Genomic DNA, 14,134 nt, shown 5'->3' on the forward strand with positions numbered 1-14,134 from the left:
TGATACTTGACAAGACTAACAAAGTAAACAACAAACAGAATGTTTATTGTAAACAATAAACGAAATGTTAAGTTACAAAAATAATGGTGTTACAGTACCCCCGTCCCCACCAGAATTTTTCGAGGGTACGAGAAAAATTCAAAGATGGCCCTCCATCTTTAAATCCTAAACGCCTAAAACAATCGGAATATGTGGGTCACTCACCAACTCAGTAAAGTCCCTAAGCAATGAGATAAACCCTGAAATAAATTAAATGGAAAAAGTCCCAAAAAAAAAAAACTACACGACGCATAGTGAATGAGTCCTTGGCATTGCTGGCTTACTCAATAGAGTAAGTCAACACACACAAAGGTGGCCTACGGAACATCAATTCTACATAGAATATCCCTGGCGTGACACTCTGTCTGGTTCCCATTGCTATCTTCAAGAATGTAGACAAATCCAGACACTTGTTGAACTACTGTATACCTCTCGTAATTCGGAGTCAAACTAGCAGTCAAGTACGACTTTGAATCCATGCTTCGACGAACCCTACTGAGTTGGCAATCCTGTGAGCGACGACCACGAACTACCAAACTGGCAGTGGCGTTATCAGCCGGTACACACTTCGAAGCACTCAACTCGTTGCATGAGTTCAAATGTCTAACCTCACTTGCATACGGTTCCCTGCTTTTAGAGACTCCTCTTTTATTGAGTAGGTTCAGAACATCAGGTGCGATATTAAAAGCACGCCAGAAATCTATACCTAACAGAAATTCTGAAGAAATATCAGGAACGACATAAAATTTCACGAAAGCCGTAACATCCTCTACAGTCACCGGTAAAATCTTAAAACCAGAAACCGGAGAATGTGATCCATTAGCCGTGATAATGGATTTCTCCTCAGCTGGATACAACGTACCACAACTGGAGAGGGACTGGGCTGCCTTTCCGCCAATGACCGAAACTGTAGAACCCGAATCCAACAACCCTCTGCAACGATGGTGGTAAATCGCGACATCTAAATAAGGTCGCAAGCCACTGTCCGCGTCTCCATCACCTGCCTCTTCACAGCGGCGGCGACGGCGGCGGCGGCGACGGCGACGACGACGACTACTACTGCCGGAGGATTTGGTTCCAGGCTGCTCGTTGTTCACGCTTACCCCAGCAACGGTTGGTCCAGCAGAATCTGGTTTCTGTTGTGGTTTCGGAGGCTCAGCGACTGACGGACCACACCGTGGACACGTATTCAAGGTGGCACCCTTTAATCCACAAGAGTAACACAATTGGGTGGGTGGTGCACCACATTGCCACAGGCCATGTCCAAGAACCCTGCAACGAACGCAAAATAAGTCCACCTCGGTGTCTACGGCGTTAACCGAAAGTCGGTTCCTAGCCTGATAGGCTAAGTCCGGCGCTACCGAATTCGCAGAAACTCGGGGCGGCTCCGCAAAAGAGTCTGCTCGGTATTTGGCGTACTCCAGCTGCCTACAGCGTTCCTTCAGCTCGTTCCAGTTCCCGACGTTTGTGAGAGCAAGCTGACTCGTGTAAAACGGTCTAAGGTTACCTCGTACTATCTCCAGCTGCTCTGACTCCGGTAACGGCACGCTGAGCCTAGAAAAATAATTCCGCATTGTGCTTAAGTACTTTATGATGGATTCTTCAGCACCTTGTGTCCGCGACCGCACCTCCTGTAATAAACGCCGATTATAATCGAATGGCAGGAACTCTTCATACAAACGAGCCTTAACCTCTTTCCAACTCGAGACCTCCTCCTTGACACCCCGAAACCAAAACAAGGCGTCACCGCTAAAAATTTCTGCGACGGAATTAAATAACGTCACCTCAGAGATACCTCGAGAAAAGCAAAGCTCCTCCAGTCGCTGCACGAATGCCTGTACACTATCACTGCCGTTAAAGACAAGGTTCAGTTTTTGGATCTGTGTGTGGTCCACCTTAGGACATGGCTCTATACACCCTACGACAGGGATATCCTGTTTCTTTCCCTGCTCCTGATAAGCTTTAGAAATGTACCTCAGTTCGCTGTCCCTAGATTCGAGTTGTAGGAGAAAGTCCCCGAGCATACAAGTCTCCTCCTTACTGACGGCATTTATACGACCTAAGCGGTGATATAAATGGTTTGCTAAGGATTGGCAACGCTTGATGTGTTTTAACTGCAAATTTGGTTTTGAAAGTGAGCTCTGTAAGTCTTTAAGTTTGTTTTTAACTTTTTCTAACTCTGATGTAACATCTCCCTCAAAGTAGATAACCTCGTCCGAAGGCATCCGCGCAGCTAATTCTGTTAATTGTAATCTTAATTGGTCTGCAGTGGCCTCAGGTTTGACACCTCGGACTGTGGCCTCGTATGTCAATTCATCTTTTAATAAAAGGTTGAAACATATCGGACGTTCCCCCATGATGTTACAACAATATGGATCTAATCCCTAAGGTAGCACACTTTCGAATCAATTTGTGACCCCAGGCTGTATCAACGTTGAATGTGAAGGTCGAACAATAAACACCAATATAAAAATAAATGCTTTCCCATTAAAGTGTGTTTCAGTAAGTCTAAGTACAATATTAAACTTAAGTAAAGTTAAGTTATAACTGACAGTTAAATGGTTATGTAAAACACGCAACGTTCAATGTAAAAGCAGAACAATAGATAACAATATCTTCAAAATAAATGCTTCCTCCTTAAAGTATGTTTCAGTAAGTCCAGGTACAATATTAAACTTAAGTAAAGTTAAGTTATAACTGACCGTTAAATGATGTGTAAAACAATATATTAACTCATAAAAGGTTGACCTTGTAAAAAAATTTGGTTATTTTTATAAAAAATTTATAAAACAAAACTGTAATTATTAAAAGTTGAGTGTTTAAGTTTAACAGACAATAACACTGTCTCAGCAAAATTGTTTAAAAACAATCACCAACTGTTCAATATTTAATTGTTCAATAATTAACTAAATAAAATTCCAGCAGAAGGTTTTCCTTTGAATAACGTTTGGAATAAGAGGTTATACAAATTTAACGCAATCTCAACAAAAAAAAAGGCATGTTAAGTCAATAAAATAAAATGTCTGAAATAAGAGGTTAAAATTTTTAACACAATATCCACACAAAAAATATAGCCTTATTAAGTTAATAAATTAAAAAAAAGGAAACCTTCTGCAGTGATTCTCTGTCAGCACGTCACGATGACACACGCAAAACACACACAAGAAATTATAAGACTAATTAATTTCTAATTACCCCCCCCGGGTGGACTCAGGCCTGTCTAAGCGATAGATTAGACTATAAGCTAACGGATTAAACTCTGCTCGGGCGCCAAATGTAAGCCTATTTTCCACTGTGTAGTGGGTGTCGAAATGACAACGAGGTTGGAAATAAAAATATCAGAATGTTGTACAATTATTAATATTTATTTATCAACATCCCGCCTCACACAATATTTTCTAATTAAAATAGGCCTAAAATGTGTCTCTTGATGAAATTCTAAGAGTTATATATATTAGGGGTGGATAACCCAATATTTCCACCAGTGTTTCACGCCACTGGGTAGAAAGATGGGGTTAGCCACAAGAAAACTTAGATGCTACTTAAATGAGACCACTGATTAAGTTCTTAGAATTGTAGGGTTGAAGTATACAAGGTATTGCAAGGAAATTACATTATAGTGGGGAAACCAAAGGTTCTGCCCCTGTGTTTCACGCCACAGGGATAGAAAGATGGTATTAACCCCAGAGAAACTTCTATATTACTTCAATGGGATAGCAGTTTAACGTTAAGGCCCCGTAACCGAAGGACGTTGATAGCCTAGCGCCTACAAAAGGTTCAAAGTGCGATTTAGATACTACCGCCCGTTCTAACGGGGCTCCCTACGAAGTAAAAATAAAATAAAATAAGGGTTTTAACCCGCTAGAGTCCACCCGGGTTCTGCCTTTGCAATCCTACATTCAGCAGCGGCGTTAGAAGGCTGATGCCGCTGAAGATAAATGGAAATCCTAAGAAAATTCCTCAGTATCCGCTCAACGAACATACAACGGCCAACCTGGACTGCTGGACGGGGCCAGGACAGGAGCTCCGGACGGCTCGTGGCTCGCTGACGGCTCTGGTCACCAACGACACCTTCTGGAATCGCGAGAAACAGCCTTGGGTCAAGGATGGGTCGGTAAGGACAGCGAAGGCCTAGCTAACATGTCTCAAGTGACGTGTCTTGAATGGCCCCTGGGTATTTCTAACCTAAAACCTACGGTCAATCACTAATCAAACAATTATGGGAAGGTTAGAGCTTGTCTCAAAGGCGGTAGCTTTGCTGTTTAAACGTGACACTTGCAAAATAACCTAATTGACACGTGGAAGGTCATGGCGCTTACCTTGGAGGTTGGGGTCAGGTGACACGCGTCTGGCAATCGCACGCTTCACCGGGCAGGATTGAAATTGCTGTGAAAGAAATACGCGAGAGTTAGACGTTGCTACGTGTAGAAATGAAGACAAGGCAGATGGCTTTCGAAATCCAAAGTCATCGGAAATCGAATAACAACGAAATGCTAGTTTACTCACTCGGCAATTCTAGTTAGGTACACATGGTGTGATGCTGCGTGGGTGTCTGTGGCACGTATCTGGTAACTGCAAAGAAACAACTTAGTCAGAATCTATCTCGTAGACCAATCAGATAACCTGAACCCACGATCGAAATACTCACCAGGAAATATGAAGCAAGGAACTTGGTACCAATACGGCCTGTGCCACGCGGACCGGGAAGAAAAATCTAACCACACATTTACTCGAGACGTTCTGACAGAGAATGGCTCGCCTCCTTGCCAGTTCCGAAAAAAAACCGTCACCGGGGATGCCAGCTCGTCGTCGGGTCCAGCTCACAAAACTACTCTGTGGCCAGTCAACACCATCATTGTTCTGAGCGTCATATCGCCACTGACCACTGTCCGATGACAATCTAGCACGAGTTTTTCAAAAGACCACAGAAAACAACTATATCCTGTGTGTCGAATTTGACAGCTGATACTTGACAAGACTAACAAAGTAAACAACAAATAGAATGTTTATTGTAAACAATAAACGAAATGTTAAGTTACAAAAATAATGGTGTTACACTATTTTATATAAAACATTATTAGTATTTAAAGTATTTAAATACATAGAAAAAAAACATTATTAAAACTACCTATAAGTATATTTTATTTTATACGGAAAACTAGAGACTTATAACAATGTAAGTAGCTATATCTTAAAGTACCAGGGAGTTAATTAAAGTTTCCACTAATAGCACACTAATAGTACCTAACATTGTAGACACTTGAAAACAACGTCGTAAGCCTTATTCAATAATGTAGAACTATTTAAATTAAATATCCTACTAATCTTTTATGTATGAAAGTTTGCTACAATATCTGTAATTTTATACCTTCCTCTTAACTATTCTTCATTCCACCTTCAGTCATTCCTCCACCGTAAGTTTGCCTGGAAGCTCTACTTTTATCGATAAGGTCATAATGATATTTCAGTAATTTCTATACAGTACAAATTTAATGGAAGTCGAGCGTCTTATCCGTTACACCACCAGTGCTCTTGTCAGTATGTGTGTGTGTTTGTGTGCGTGTGTAAGTATGTGTGAGGGAGGTGATGTACCCACCAGGGTATCGGAGCTTTTGATTGAAAAGTATTTACAACACCGCGGCGCAGCCGGGCGCGAGCCCGCAGGACCTCGCCGCTTGCACCACTGAGAAAACCCTTTATTTACATAATTTATAATTTCAGTTAAGGCTGTCACTAAAGCTGGAAGAAAATCAGAATCTGTCAAATCTAGTGAGGGGGGGTTGAGGTATGCGGGGCGTTCTACGGACAATGACATGAAATTTTAACATAGTACTCGAAAACATAAAAGTGAAGACATGCCACTTTGTTAAAAATATACTAAGTAAGTAATATTGTTTTGTGATACGAAAATATTTATTTTTATTTGAAAGTATTTTTAATATTTAATAATTAATTATATATAAAGTCGTACCCGTGCCGATATTTATACAGGTTGTTGCAAAAAGGGTTTAATACTATGCCGAAACCTACGTGTGCAGCATGTTATTGATGTTATTTCTAAGCCAGGAAATGAAATCAGAATGTAAAAAAATCGCGAAAATATTATCAGAGTTTAATAGTTCAGGGTGTTGTATTAAACTCTGCCCCCGTGTAATAAAAAAAGTATAGTTAGCCGAAAGGGCGTTACTCAGGCGTCACTCTGAAAAACTTTTATCCTACGTAATTTTTTATATTCATGAAAAAAACGCTTCTTCATATAATTTTTTTTTGGTCACGTGACCTTTTAGTTAGACGACCTGTTTTTTTTTTGGTGTTTCAAAAGCAGAACAGTAGTTTGCAGAACTCTGCATATACAGGGTGTCACAAAAGGTTACGTAGCTGGCAAAGGGATATGGGGAGGTCACCAGAAAAATAATAACATGTAAGTACCCCCGCAAGGGAGTACATTAGTACAAGGCGAGAGTGTGTATTTTTTTTTTAAGTACTTATGTGTATTTGGGATATGATATAAATAATATTTTTGTTTCTTAAAAACCAAAAAATTTACACCTTGCTGCGCTCTTTTGCTCACTGTAAGTACACCTACAAATATTGCTGTATTAAAAAAAACGGTTTTGTTATAACGATTATATAAAAAAAGTTATTTTCATGTCAAGGAGTCATTTACCTAATTACGATTTCACTCAACAGCAGGTGAACTGAAAAAATAAGTTCTAGTTCTATCATCACTTTAGATCGCAAACATTGTAACTCCACTTTTCTCGGCGAAAAGTACTCTTGTGTCAATAGAAACGTTTTTTTAAATTCACATGTTTTCCTCTTTATTCGAAAAAAAAAAACTGTATTCCGCATTTTACCATTTGTTTTCCTCTAAACCCCAAACCGTGATTTTTAAACAAGAAAACTTAGTAATTATACCCTTTATTCTCATATACAACGTGCGATGTAGGCGAACGTGAACGAAAACTATGCAATAAGCCTTTGTTTTTATTACTACTTTAGTAAATTACAATAACATACTCAACAATGTTAATTTTTTTTTGCAATGTTATGTTGTTAAATTAAGATCTAATATTTTATTAACATGAAGTTACTTTCAACTTTTTTTTGCATCTATGCGTCGAATCACAGCATGACGGCTGCTGCAGCTTCCTGCTGTCCTGTCCTCCAACCAATCCCACCAGTACTGCAGGTTGCGTCGAATACGAGCCATTCTCTTCGACTTGACAAGACAGGTGCTCCCGGAAGGATCATAGATCGCACGGAACCCGTACCGTATAGAGGCAACTGACTCCTTTGCAACAGCCCCCCAGATTCGGAAGTAGCCCATGCACTGCATGGCGAGCACAGCTGCAGCAATTTTTTCGTAATGAATCATTGGGATGTCATCCCCGAAGGAGGCTCTCAGCCTACCTCACGACCTGTGTGACATTAGAAAAATGCACTGTGCTAACGCCGTTTGCGAGCTTGATTTGCAGGACCGCGTTGTATGCCAAGTTCCACAGCAGAGGGGTCCAAGACCTACCGCTGTGGAACTCCGCAACTGAACTTCTTCAGTGAAAACAAACCCTCTCTTTTCGCATCCTTAATGTACTTGTTAGACACGTATGACCTCTGTCAATTTTCTGCAGATAAGAAGACAAGTGATGGTATACAAGAGCCGCCCTAAAGGTTCGTCCTCTAGGGGATAGAGTTGAACGCGGTTACTATTTTTAAGCAAACAGCCAGCGCAACAACTCGCCCGTGGTTCTTATCCTGCTCCGACAGTGAACGAACGCAAAGTATTGTACCCACTATTCGAATCCGCATTTCGGATGCCAAACTGACTGTCCGAAAGGTCGAAACCGTACCACCACAGAGGTATGACTCGTTCGAAGAGCTTATCAGGCTCTTACAGCAATCAGATGTGTCGGTACACTGAAAGATAATCTACAGGCCTGCTTTATTTATTTAGGAGCACTAATGGCCTCCTTTCAGTCATTGAGTCACTGGCACTCAGGCTGCGGTTGAACAGGAAGATAGACTGTCTAAACAAATCATTTTTAGGCTAGTTAAAAAAAACTTTAGGTGGGTAGTATGCCAACTAGAACTACAAATAAAACAGTATTTTTGTCTCCTCTAAAATTTGGTCACGAGGAGTTACGATGATTACGATCTAAGGTGACGCTGACGATATTTTATACAAGGTATTGAAAAAAGGGTATAAAGCTTAGCCAAAAGTGGATTTTGGTGCCATTCTGATCCACTTTTCTTCTACAATTTTGAAAATTCACGTAACAAAACCTTTTACATAGAAACTTATTCTATCACGTGACTTTTTACTATAGAGACCGAATTTATTTTTCGAGAATTTCCAAAATAATAAATATAAATAAATATATTTATTTTCAGACCTCATAGTCCATAGTAAGTGTTAGTAACAATGAATCTTAATACTAGGTTAGGCTAAATACAAACACAAACACATTAATAAATTTATTTACACACCCTATTTTGAAACACTGAGTAAAAGTGGCAGGTATGGTCCCATAATTGAAGTTTTTCAGTTCATTGTATAGGTACTTTTCCCTAGCAATGGAAGCGTCACTAAAATTCCATAACATTACAGGGTGATAAAAGAGTGGTATGATAATATAATATAATACAATTAAATTCAATATTCAAACAGTCAGTCAAATCATTACAATAAAATTTAAAATTAATTAATATAATTGATAATTAATATTTGGGGTTACGTGCAGGGACGTCCAGTGTTTTAGCATTGGGCTGTCCACCTTTTCTGCAATCACCCTCAGGAGTGTGTTGGTGCTGCCCTTGACCCTCCCCCACAGGGAAGCTACTCGCTTGCGTATCACGGCCTGAAAGCCGTCAGTGTTCGACGCAGCGAACATTCCCGAGGCACTACAACGCCAGGGCAGCCCCAACAAACCCCTAAAGGCGTTGTTGTATTGGACTCGCAGAGCACTGTACGATTTTTTTGTATAGTTACTCCACAGGTTGCAAGTGTATAGTGTTTGACAGTATGCCTTGAAGAGCGAGATTTTCACGTCCCTTGAACACCTTGCATACCTGCGAGACAACATGTTACTTCTTACCGACAGTGCTCTGCGCTCCCTTTCCATGTCGACGTCATCGGCTAGGTTGTCCGTGATCCAGTGTCCCAAGTATTTAAATTTCGTGACAATTTGGAGCGGGACTCCGCATAGTGTTATAGGTGGCATTGAGTAGGTTTTTGCGCCAGATTTGAAAACCAAAATCTCACTTTTTTTTACATTATACTGGAGACCATGGATCGCAGCATACTTTTCACAAAGTTTTAGTAACAAATTTAGCGCATTGAGTGAGGGACACAGCAGCACCATGTCGTCGGCATAATTTATATTGTTCACAAAACACCCATCTATGGAACAGCCAACTCCTGCACTGCTGAGCCCCTCTATCAACCCGTTAATATACAAATTAAAGAGTGTCGGCGAGGTCAACCCCCCCTGCCTCACCCCGCACTTCAATTTATAATCATCAGAGTACTCACCGTCCCAGCGAACACAGTTGTCTTGGTTGCCATACCAGTACTTTAACACATTAGTGATTTCAGTTGGCACAGTTGTGGTGGTACGCATTTTCTCCCATAAAACATTATAAGACACCAGATCGAATGCCTTTGACAAGTCCAAAAAGCATGCAAAGATAGGTGTGTTTCTTTCAGTATAGTACCGAACAGTGTGCTTAAGACACAACACAGCGGATTCAGTGGATAACCCTTGTCGAAATCCGAACTGTGCGTCATGCAGAGACACATGTTGATTTAGGTATTTGTTAAGCACACTGTCCAGCACCTTTGCCAACACGGTTGCTAACGAGATGGGCCTGTAATTAGACTTGTCAGAGGCATCACCAGTTTTATTTTTGATTAGCGGTACCACCACCGTTTTCATGAGGTCGGCTGGTAGGTAGTTATGCCGAATGCAGAACGTGTAAAACATTGACAAGACCCTGGGAAGGTGAACACCTGCGTACTGCAGATGCTCGATGCTGAGTCCATCGTGTCCGGGTGACTTCCCTCTGGTCATTTGTTTAATGACCATGGCAATCTCAGCCGCTGTGACTCTTATTGGAGGGTTGTCACTGATGAGGTTCTCAGCAGCGAGCACCGGCTCGACCGTCTTATTTTGAAGAAGTGGCTCTACTTTAAAATGCCTACCAAAAAGATTGGCTATGTCACAGGATCCACTCACACCATCCACACTCACTGGAAGGCTCACTTTAGGACTCAACTTCTTAGTTGACTTCCAGAATTGAGCAAAGTTCTTTGATTTGTGATGCGCGGCGATGATGTCCATCTTAATTTGGTCTTTGTTATTCAAACAAAATTTTAGTTTAGACTTAAACTCTTTTCTTGAGGAGCACATAGCTTCATACAATCGGCCAGACCTTGGCTTGCCATGAAAAGACCATTCCTGAAAACAAAGTCTTGCACTCTTATGCGCCATGTGTACATGTTTATTCCAACCTGTGACATAACCACCCTTCTTTGGTTTTTTAAAGCTACAACTAGACACGGACGCCCCAACAAGAGTTGTAACAATGGATGTATACAGTTTATCAATTATTGTTCTATGTTCTAAATTTTTACACATGTTATCACAGCAATCGCTCATTTCCTGTGGAAAATCAATATATTTCAGTTTACTGTGACATATTTTATGATAGTTATTTATTTGAGATTGTTCCCTTTCTCCCCATACAACATTCTTTAATAAATTAGTAGATTTCATATTATTATTATTGACAACACATTTTTTTGGCACATTATTATCTAAATTACAAACAATTTCTAGGGGAAAGTGGTCGGACCAAAACACACCATAATGTATCTTAGCACTTGAAACAGTTAGTTTAGCGGCTGATGAAGTGACACAGTGATCAAGCCAACGCCTGCACCCATGACTGTCACTCACATATGTGTATGAATCCGCCGGCAATAGCTCGCTATCCACTACACTAAGTTGTTGCTCGCTACAGAAAGTCTTAAGTTCATTATAAAAGGGCATGTCAGGATGCGCATTATAGTCACCCAACAGGTACACCAGATCCACATCCTCACTGTCAATAATCGCACAAATTTCACCTAAGCAATCTATTAGCTCGGTCATGTTGTCACGTTCGTCGGTAGGCATGTACACTGAGAATATTATCATCGATCTCTCACTCATAGACACTTTAATACCTATAAGACGCACACTTTTGCACTGTATTAAAGACACGCACGGGAACAAGCTCTTCCGCCACAGAAGCGCCACGCCTCCGTAGGGGCGCCCCCGCAGCACGCCCGCCGACAGGTCCACGGCTGTGTTGCCGGCATACGCGAAGTCCGCATCTATGGTTCCCAGTAGCGGTATGTCATGCTGCAGCAGCCAGGTCTCCTGGAGTGCGATGATGTCCGCCGACTGACACAGGTTCCTTATACAGTCCATTGATCGAGAGAGACCTTTACAATTAAAACTTAGGAATGTACCACTGTTTGTACTACGCATTGCTATTATTATTATTAATACCATCATTGGTTTACAAACGTGACTTTGAAAAATCCAAAAACCGCCGAAAACGTACCCCTTCCGGCCAGAAACTTTCATCCAGGAAGAGGTCCAGTTTATGTTTAGGTACTGTAATTTTGTAGGCATCGTATCCACGGTCATTTTTCATTGCTAGTTTTTGCAGTGGGACATTAATCTGCGACTTGCTATATATATGCTTGCTTATGTCACTCTCAGTGGCAGATTTGTCCACATTGTAGATAAAAAGTGGAATTTTTATTACAGCAGCTTTAAAGTTCCCATTTTGTGTGTTAGCTGCTATTCCACTTTTCCCTACTATTCTGTTTTTTAATCTTTTACGTTCAACTAACTTCCATTCTTCATCACATTTTACATGATTCCATTGCCCCGGTGCCTTCACTATCTCTGCCATAGACGATCGCCTTACCGGCTCCGCGCACATTTGCTGTTCTGCGTGCGCATTGCTAACCGTCGTCGGCGTAGGTAACATTGGTGTTTTTGTGAGCGCACCGGTATTGTGTGATAAAGGTGAGGTTGAACGCGCATCACCGCTCGGTCCGACATCGCCAGTAATGGATGCGGCAACATCAGCGCGGTCATTGGCCGCGCTGATCAGCTGACCCGACATTCGTGGTATTGAAGTCGCAAGAGGGTTGTTTACGCCGTTTTGTCCGTTAGTATGAATCATGTTTGCAAATTCTATGGACCTGTAGGTATTTAAACACGGTGAATTCGGAACTTCGTTGTTATTAGGAGAATTACCGTTATTTCTAGGGCTACATTGAGAAATATTCTGTAATCCCATCGGCCCACTATCAAACTCGCAGTCCCCTCGCAAATAAGTACCTCTTTTTGTGTTAATATTACAGAATGGGTCATTTTGAGTAGATTTCAACCCTTCTACTTCTTTCTTAAGGGTGCTAAACGAGTCCACTGTCACATAGCTCTCCTGAATTGACTTAAGTTCGTGTTTTAACACCAAAATATCTTTAAGGAGACGTGTTACGTCCACATGATCAAAAGTAATTGGTGGCAGCTTTTTGAGATCCCGGGCCACAAAAATAGGTAGACTCCCTGGAATGGCTTGTTTTAATAGCATGAATATGTCATCAATATCACGTTGTGTTTTCTTGTCGCCTTTACGTGTCTTGAACTTGATTCGCTTTTCAACAGGAATTGAATCCCATAACAGTTTCTTGGCACTAGTTATATCTTCTGACGTAAACGCCGTTACACATATTCGACTTAGACTGTCCTCGTCCATCACGTCGAGTTTATCAATCACATAAGCTAAAACTTCACATATAACCAGATTACAACCCGTGCATTTAATTACATTAGACGCCATTATCACAAAGCGACGCAGGTACGCCCGTCACTTGCGAAGCGCGCGCGCAACTCTCCAAAACTTGGAGAACAAAAGTTGTTCAGAATAACCCCTGAGTCAAACCCTTTCGGCACAGTATACCCTTTTTGCAACATCCTGTATAGGTAATATCAGGTTTATAAAAGACCTGGGCATGTAGAGTGAGACTCGGCATGGGGAGTCATAATTTATAGATCTTTTAGGTTGCAGTGGCGAATGGGCACTGGTAGCCCTGCCCTTTTCTATAACTATAACTATAGGTAATTTTATGGCAATTTAAAAATGGTATAATATTTATCTATTTGAAAAAATCATTAAAAATATACATTACCTATCACCCTAATTTAAAAAAAAAAATTCAGCCCTTACTTTAAACTTATAACACCCCTCTATTTCCTTCAGGGGTTAAAAAACCTGTGTATTTAATATTTTCTTATGAGTTTTTTTTTTAAAACTAGGCTCTTACATAGTTGTACATAATATTATGCGGTATTTTATTCCACTTGTAACGCATAAAATTCATAGCTACAGTAAACATTTCATTTTTTTCATGGCAAGATACAGTCGCACTTAACCGCTTTTTTGCAAAGCTTGTTAAATAGATTTAAAAAATTATGTAAATTTTAGATCTTCAATTTTTAAAAATACTTACTTATTTTTAACAACCTGTAGTGTACAGACTACCACATCTTAAAATATATATATTTTTAATTAACTACGGTTTTTGGTTTCAAATAAAACAAATTATGAACTTACTTTTCAACACCCTGTATATTGTGTAGCTTACCTACCATACACAACCGTTAAAATAAAATAAATTACCCCTCAGAATATAAACAGGCTCGCGCTTTGGCATACTGCATTGACCGTATAGTTCTTATTCGGAGAATCTAATAAGTGTCATTATGTGCAATGTTTACCTTTATCTATGCATCTGTAACTCTATAGTAAAAAATGTAAACAAATCGAAAAGGCGAAATGTTTTCTAAGAATTTTCGGCTTTTCTGCATCTAAAATGATTAGAAAATTATCTTTCCATAGCAAATGCATATGTATTATAATACTTGTAGTCATAATTTGTTGATTTAATCAGTTTTTGTGAAATATTTGATAAAAAATAAAATGGCGTGGGTATCGCTCCTAACAGGCCGCCACCAGGGCGACGACTGAAGAC

At 40.4% G+C, this 14,134-nt stretch overlaps 1 long non-coding RNA gene across 1 annotated transcript; it reads right to left on the reverse strand.

Annotated features, from left to right (window-relative positions):
- Nucleotides 1-2,506: 2,506 nt before the first annotated feature.
- Nucleotides 2,507-4,902, reverse strand: LOC125490026. Its single transcript, XR_007267399.1, has 3 exons — nucleotides 4,546-4,902; nucleotides 4,359-4,425; nucleotides 2,507-4,113 (listed from the first exon to the last, which is right to left on the reverse strand). It is a non-coding gene; the product is annotated as an uncharacterized LOC125490026 (long non-coding RNA).
- Between the last annotated feature and the right edge of the window lie 9,232 nt (nucleotides 4,903-14,134).

Source organism: Plutella xylostella, chromosome 19, assembly GCF_932276165.1.
Source record: "Plutella xylostella chromosome 19, ilPluXylo3.1, whole genome shotgun sequence".
NCBI classification, from domain to species: Eukaryota; Metazoa; Arthropoda; class Insecta; order Lepidoptera; family Plutellidae; genus Plutella; species Plutella xylostella.